Here is a 6,326-nt window from a genome sequence, read left to right on the forward strand (position 1 = left end):
GCCATTTGAAAACAGTGTAGTGCTCACATCTCAGCCAGAGGAAAACACACAGGTTTCAGGCAGGCTGAAAAAAATCCCACATTGAGCACTGCTTAGTGAGTAAAACAGTAGTCCATAACACAATTAAAACTAAGTTTTCATTGCCTGAAAAGACTAGCCACCTTGATACAGCTACAGATGCTTGGTGCAATGACTTATAAAAACACCTGCCTTACAGGCAAAACCAGAAGGCTCTCACAAAAGACTGCTGAAGAGAAAGCTATAGTGTCAAGGTGTCCTTAGAGAAGTTGCCTCAAAAATGAATGCTTAGCTTACAGCCAGGAGACACATGCATTTCAGTCTGCAGTGTAGAGATTATCTAGCGAGGAACGTAATACAAGCATTACACTGCAAACCTGGAGGCCAAAAACAGGCAGTGAGATAATGTCTTAGATAGAATCACATCACAGATTTGAGTAGGAGGTGATTTCCTTGCCATTAAAGTAGCTAAGAATTAAAAGTAGATGCTTAAAAGCAAAGCTCTCCTTCTATTTCATCAGCCTGCTCTGGGAGCTTCCACTGACAGTAGGCACCAGAATGAAATCAGGGAGTGCTACAGCATCTCAGTGCCTACGGAAACAAGGACATATTCACAAGCGTCTCAAGTAGGGATTAAAGATCCTGATATTCAGTGCTGGTGAGGATTGTGACAAACATTTGGCAAGGCAGACATGACCCCAGGAGATGATGCAGTCAAAGGCCAGCATGTCAGACTGCCTTGCTGGAACAGGTATGTTCCTACAAATACACCAAAGCACAGTGAACTGGTGCAAATGACACAATTTCTAGCTTTCCATCCTACAGACAACAGAAAGCACTGCCTATAGACATAGCAAGGACTCAAGTGTGTATGTACACTCTAAATTTGACAACATGGTGGACTTTTCATCATATTCACATCCCAGCAGGAGGGCATCTACTGGATGAGAAAAGGACCAGCAGGGAAGTACTGGGAGTCCAAATGAACTACAATAAACATCTCTTGAAAACATCAATGCTCACCAAGTGCATCCCACCCCAATAAGCAGTCCATCATCAAACATGGCAAGAAAAAGCATCTTTATTTTGCAGGGCTATCCTGATGTCTCAGTATTGTCCCCAGTAATAAATCAATATTGTGATGTCTAGCTCTCAGATGATCACTGCTCCAAAAAAAAAATTCTTTTGAGATATTCTTCCAAACCTCTTGTGACGTGCAAGAATGCTCTAAGGTGTAAGAATTTTTATCAAAATCACTCCAGTCATAGTGTTGGGTTGTTTCCACAACCACCAAGTAACATAATCATAACAGAAAAAAAATGTGAACTTATTTAAAGCATAGAAATCCTCGTGCCCCTCCTCCATGTTTTAGCTTTTCCTTGATCCATCCTTGCTCCCTGAATTCCATCACTTTCATCAATCATTAGCCCATCCTTTATACTGTGTCACGCATTAAATAGCTTCCTAGTCAATCTACACCAGTCCCAACACTATTAGTATTAAAATCTGTAATAATAAATCACCCGTTCCTAGGACTTCTCCCTTTACAAAGACTTCACTCTCCTGTGTGCATCTCATTTATTCATGTTGATGATGCATACACTCATGCTCTGAATGTGAAAACCCTGACAGCACCATCAGGCCCTCCAACTGAGTGTTGTCTAAAGCTAAAGGTCATGCATATTCCTCTTCAGTCCTGGCTTACCTGCCTCTAAATATTTATTTATTTATTTATTTATTTATTTATTTTTGTAACAGCCCTGCGATGCTGGGGAGCACGCAGACACCCAGCTCATCAGGCAGCTGGCTGGATCTATGTGCCTGCATCTTCACCTACAAACCTGCTTGCATTTCCCTCCCACCTAGCAAAGAGCAGGGGCTTCATTTTTCGCAACAGCAGGCAGGGCAATTCGTTTTCTGTTTCAGGAAGGAGCAAAAAGCCTTTTCTGCAATTAATGCTTGGATAGGCAAGTTGAGCACCTCTGCCACATCAACCCCGACTGGGAGGGACGTGGTCCCCATGGCATCAGCCCAACCTGTGGGATGCACGGCCGAGCAAACAAAGGAGGGGATGGACCCGGCAGGTGCTCAGGCATGAATTTAAATTTCCTAGGCTGAGACATAAACTACTTCTTTCCCGGAGGGCACCGAGAAACCAAACCCCTAGGTCCCACTGTTGTCACAAAAAACATTTGAGTGAGGACTCTGTAGCCTTAAACTTAATAAATACCATTAAAATCTCATTGCCCCATACAGCAGGACTCGGCGTTTTCACTATCATCAATCTACACTGCCATTTATCTTGTTCTGGAATAAATGTTAAATTAAACATACCCTCTCCTAACCACCCCAGGAGGAAAAGGGAAAATACATATTTATTCAATAATAGAAATTATATGGAACTCACAGGTCAAGACTAGTTTTATAAAGACTTCAGTCCTTTTGGAAATAGAGATTTGGTATCCACTTTATTTTTTGCTAGCAGGTAACAAGATAACAGTCACTTTATATAAACCAAGCCTAAATAAGGAAAAAATAATCTTAAGGAGCAGGAATAGAAGCAACCTCAACCATAACAAGGGTGACTGACGCCTGTTCCCTCAGAGCAGTTGTTTTACCTTTAAGTAAAAAATACAGCTTTTTTAGGAAAAAAAAATTCAGCTTTATGGTGGAGCCCTAACCTGAACTTTGTCTCCCAACATCAGTGTGGGTGCACAGATTTTCTCCCTTCCTGATCTGGTATTCTCAAGTGACGACTGCTGACTTTTTGACAGCAGCCCATTTTAACCTGCAACACCTGGTTTACCCCTATAAAAAAACTCCATGAAAGAATTTTTCCTAATGAATACACAGTAGAAGCCTGTTCATATTGAGAACCCCTGGAAATGATGATAAATGAGCTCTACAAAGCACATGCTACTACTCAATACCAAGCAGGCAGCATTGGCTGTGTTCTTAAGAGACAGCATTCCACAATGAAAATGGAATTTATTTCTTTTTAACTCCAGGGAAGGCGGTTTGGGTTTTTTTTGGTCACCTTTGAAAATTTTGTTCCTACACTCTGGAATAATCAGGGCTATAATACAGAAAGCAATTGCAACCAGCAGACTACCTATCTGCCTTGTATCAAGAAACAGATGGCATTTTCACCCTTTTCCTTGCATCTCAGCCTTGTCTAAGCAGCTGGCTGCCTGGAACCAGAACTGTGAGAGTGGAAATGGCAATAACTCCTAATGAGTGATCTAAACAGGAAAGTAAATACAATAGACATGGGTTGTTTTGGCTAAAGCAATAATGAACGCTACAGTTGACAAGCAGACAACAATACATTGCTTTTGGCCATAATACGAGTTGTTTTAACTACCGCAGAGAAGAATCTCATGCCTATCAGGAAAGGAAGAGAAAGAGAGGCTCTTTTCTTACCTCGCCATCCCTCAAGCAAAACTAAACATCTGCCTATCCACAGGGGAAAGGGTGGGTGTAAAAAACCCAACTAAATGTACGGGGGGGGGGGGGGGTGTCAATGTTGTTTCCACGGACAACTCCGGACACAAGGCTGCTGATGAAACTCATCCTTGAAGGCACTCCCCCAAACACCCAGGGAACATCTCTGGGGCACTATACCTACATCTTCATTAGCAATAACGGGCACCAGCTCGATGTAAGCTTCGTAGACTGGGAAACAGGAACGGGCTGCTCTCTTGCTGACGGCAGGGAGCAACCATCAGCCTTATAACCGTATTTTCCAAGTTATGCCGTCAAAAGATAATTGCAAGGGGAACACAAATAAATAATTAAGCGAGCAAATAAACAAATCGTTAAAAAAAAAAAAAAAAGGCATTAAAACCGCGATTTTCTTCCTCCAGCCATACATATCGGCCCTTGCTCAAAAAAACCCTCTGGCGAACGCCAATCCTATACTGTTAGAGCAGGCAAAGGGAACCTCGCAGGCAGGAGGTGGGAAGCCCTGCACATCCCTACCTACGCCGTACGTTCCGCTCTCCGGCTGCACGGGAAGGCGAAGCTCGCTCCTACCTGTAACCCGGGGCCCCCGGATGGGTGCAGGACCTCCACCCCACCACCTCATACCAACGCACAGGCGACCCCCCTCCCCAGCGCACTCCCCCAATTCGGCAACATCTCCCCCACCCGTGGCCCCTGATATCCAGGAAAGCGACTGCTTCTCGAGGCACCCTTCAGCAATTAAACAGAAACGTAGAACAGCGAAGGGGTGGAGGGACACAATGAAACTCAGGAATTCTCAGCGTAACACCAGCAAACCCACCGGTCCAACGTGGTGCCTTTCACAGAAAAACAGAAGAGAGAGTAGGAACAAAACCTACCAGGTCCCCTCCATCTCCTCACTGCCTTTGCCACGCTAATCGTCCACGGCCAAACCAGGCTAGAGCCTACAAGGCATTTCCCAACAAGACGCACAACCCTCGTCTCCAGTGCCGTCCCCCTCCCGCACCATGCAGACCCGGAGAGATGCTCTCCCGTTACCTGGAGGATCCAACCGCCCTGAAGGCAAACTACCGTTATCATGGAATAATTCAATCCAAGCGAGCGCTCAGGGCGGCCGGCACCCTTCAGCCCAACGCAGCCGGGCAAGGGTGCAACTGAGGGCCAGGCAAGGGCTGGTGAGCATCCATCCGCTGGGTGGTTAGTTACCTTTAGTCACCTCCGGCTCCTGAGATGCGAGTCCCCATCAGATCCTCAACAACCTGCAGCAGGGAGCTGCTGCCACAATCCAGCCATTAAAACCAGGGGTGGGAGTAGGAAGCAGACCTGGCCACAGTACCAAAGCCCCCAGCCCGCAGGAAAAGAGGGGGATGAGAAGCACGGAACGTCCCTCAAGGAAGAAAAAATTAAAAAAAAAAAAAAAGAAGGAAAAAATAGAAGTACAAGTCTCTCCTTTTCTGCCGTGTTCTTCTGCTACACAAGCTTCCTCCCGGAGGACGAGGGTGTGTGGGGATGGGGGAGGCGATCGCTTCCTCCTCTTCCCTGCTGTCGCCGACCCCTCTGGACGAAAGCCCCGCTCCGATTTACCTCCTCCAGGTGGGCAACTTCAGAGCAAGGTGATGTCTCCGGAGCCGGCACCACCGGCCAGGCAATTCGGATGCGGCAGAGTCATTGCCTGTGCTGCTGCTGCTGCTGCTGCCGCCTCTGCTGCTGCTGCTGCTGGGGAAGAACAGCCGCTGCCGAAGAGACCACCAAAAAAAAAAAAAAAATAAAAAAGGAGAGAAATCTTCCACCATCCCCCTTTCTCCTTCTCCCCTCCAGCACCAGCCGCTCTTTGCATCCGCTCCCCTGCCCGCGGCCCCTCGCTCCGCCGGGGCTGGGGGACACAAAGGCGCCCGCGCGGAGGGAGGCGGGTGGTCCTCAGCCCCCCGCGCTCTCCGCCGACACCCCGGATCCTTCCTCCTCCTCCTCCTCCTCCTCCTCCTCCCGCTGCGGAGACCGCCAGCCCCGGCTGGGCGCGGGCGGGCGGGCGGGCAGAGGGGCGGCTCCGCGGGCGCGGAGGGGCGGCTGGGCGGGCGCGCCCCGCGCGGTGCTCAGCGGGCGCGGGGGCCCCATGGCCCGGCACGGCTCGGCACGGCGCACACGGGGAGGGAGGGGCTCCGGGACCCGCAGCACCCGTGTCCCCGCAGGGCCGGGCCGGGAGCGGGGAACAGGGGCCCGGGGAGGAGGAGTAGGCGGCGGCGGGCGGGCGGCGCGGCGCTGCTGCCCTGCCCGGCGGCGGCCGCACAGAGCCGGGCGGGCGGCGAGCCGAGGGCGGGGGAGCGGCGAGGGCCGGATCTGGGTTGCGCGGACGCGGGCTCCACCTAGCAGCCGGCCGGCACCGCGCCGCGCTCGCACTGCCCCGCAGCCGCCCCTCACCCCGCGCCCCCGGCAACACCTGCCCCGCCGCCCCCTCCCGAGGGGATCCCGCACCGCCCGACTGGCCGCCCTGCCCGCGGCTCTCCTGCCCAGGTGGCCAATCCCAGCCCGCCTGCCGGGCACGGAACCGCTCCGTACTGGATCCCGTCCCTCTCGATTGGCCGCTTGGACTTTTGGTCCCCGTCCGAGCAGCCAATTGCAGCCTGCCTTGGCGGCGCAGAACCATCACCTGCTTGGTTTTCTCACCTCCCGAAGGTCTGCTCTGCCTACTACTACCCTTCCAGAAAGCTAACTGCAGGTTGTATTTCCAGCACGGACCCATTCCTCACTAGATTTCCCATCTCACGATTGGCCCCTTTTTACCCTCAGCCGAGCAGCCCATCACAGTTTCCCTACTGGATGCAGAGGTTCTCCCTGCTGCCCGTCAC

The 6,326-nt window shown here is 50.7% G+C and overlaps 1 protein-coding gene across 19 annotated transcripts in view; it reads right to left on the reverse strand.

Annotated features, from left to right (window-relative positions):
• The window catches only part of ADGRL3 (adhesion G protein-coupled receptor L3), a 508,900-nt gene extending 503,452 nt beyond the window's left edge, over positions 1-5,448 (reverse strand). For 14 of the 19 annotated variants that reach the window (XM_050337727.1, XM_050337726.1, XM_050337711.1 and 11 more), the window contains exon 1: positions 4,690-5,447. The gene's annotated coding sequence lies outside the window, so the exon portion shown is untranslated. The other 5 variants (XM_050337722.1, XM_050337720.1, XM_050337717.1 and 2 more) reach the window with 3 other exon arrangements.
• Positions 5,449-6,326: the final 878 nt, after the last annotated feature.

Source organism: Myiozetetes cayanensis, unplaced genomic scaffold (assembly GCF_022539395.1).
Source record: "Myiozetetes cayanensis isolate MyiCay16 unplaced genomic scaffold, myiCay2020 scf7, whole genome shotgun sequence".
Lineage (NCBI taxonomy): Eukaryota > Metazoa > Chordata > Aves > Passeriformes > Tyrannidae > Myiozetetes > Myiozetetes cayanensis.